Source organism: Aegilops tauschii, chromosome 2, assembly GCF_002575655.3.
Source record: "Aegilops tauschii subsp. strangulata cultivar AL8/78 chromosome 2, Aet v6.0, whole genome shotgun sequence".
Lineage (NCBI taxonomy): Eukaryota > Viridiplantae > Streptophyta > Magnoliopsida > Poales > Poaceae > Aegilops > Aegilops tauschii.
In genome coordinates, this window is record NC_053036.3 from 323,594,071 (window position 1) to 323,595,488 (window position 1,418).

Genomic DNA, 1,418 nt, shown 5'->3' on the forward strand with positions numbered 1-1,418 from the left:
GATACTAACTTTCTGACTAGTGTTTACTGTTTATGAGTGTTTGTAGGAAATCTGAACTAATTGCAGGTTTTCTATAGTTACACTCGTTTAAGATGGCATTGCTTCGTAATCTTTGGATGCCCAAAAGTCAGTGCTATATCACAGGACCGATTTGGCCAACTATTGAGGCAGAGAACTTCGAGCTGAAACATAGTCTTATTGCTTTGGTTCAACAACAACAATTTGGAGGACTGCCTACTGAGGATCCCTATGAGCACTTACACCGAGTCATGGAGTATTCAGATACAATCAAGTACCATGGAGTTCCTCAAGATGCAATCATGTGCAGGTTGTTCACATTCTCTCTTCGTGATGATGCTCGTGCTTGGTATCGATCCTTGCCATCAAGGTCATACAGTTGGAATGAGATATCACGAGCTTTCTTGGATAGATATTTCCCACTACACAAGCAGTCTGCGATTCGAGATGAGATCTTCAATTTCGTTCAACGTGAATACGAGAGCTTGTATGATGCTTGGGAGAGATACAAGGCTTTATTCAGGAGATGTCCTAACCACGGGCTCGAGAGATGGTTAGAGTTGCAGATATTCTACAGAGGATTGACTTCGGACACTCAAGCTTACGTCGATATCACTAAAAAAAAGACATCTGTGACATTTTGGGCCGAACGAAATTTTTTTCCTGTCATATGTATGACACTTTTATGACGATAATTGTCACAAAACCCGGTATCATCATAGATGTGGTGGGCTCCTACTTCTATGACAAAAAATCATGACAGAAAATGGGCTTTTCGTCCTGGGCGGGCCGGAGACGCAGCTGCATGACATTCTTTGGGCCGTTCATGATGGAAAAAACTGTGGTAGAAGCGAGGGCGAGGAAAATTTCGGGGAGTTCCCGGTTACGGTGGGAGGTCGGGGGCCGAGCGATGCGCGTTTTTCTCGTACACGTACGCGCGTGTATGCGAGGCGTTGGCTCTAACTGAACCCGAGCGAGGCGTTGGGCTCTAACTGAACCCGAGCGATTGCACTGCAAGCTATGCGTTACTGAACCCGAGCGATCAATCGATGACTGTTAACTGAACCCGATCGAGCGATTCCTTCGCTACTGCTGCTAACTGAAGCCGATCGATGCTGCCTCTGGATGAACAGTGAGCGTTGCTGGGGGGGGGGGTTGGATGAACAGTTCCCGGTGGGGGTGGATGAACAGGACCCCGTGGTGTTGCCTTTGGATGAACAGGACCACGATCGATCGAGCCGGTTGGGGCTGGATGAACAGGACCCCGTGGAGGGCAGGATGAACAGGACCACCCCGTGGAGGGCAGAATGAACAGTAGACGGTGGAGGGCTGGATGAACAGTAGCCCGTGGAGGGGTGGTTGAACAGGAGCCCGTGGAGAGGGCTGGTTGAACAGTAGTC

At 48.8% G+C, this 1,418-nt stretch overlaps 1 non-coding gene across 1 annotated transcript; it reads right to left on the minus strand.

Annotated features, from left to right (window-relative positions):
- Positions 1-458: 458 nt before the first annotated feature.
- Positions 459-562, minus strand: LOC120975072 (small nucleolar RNA R71). Its single transcript, XR_005770914.1, has one exon. It is a non-coding gene; the product is annotated as a small nucleolar RNA R71 (small nucleolar RNA).
- Between the last annotated feature and the right edge of the window lie 856 nt (positions 563-1,418).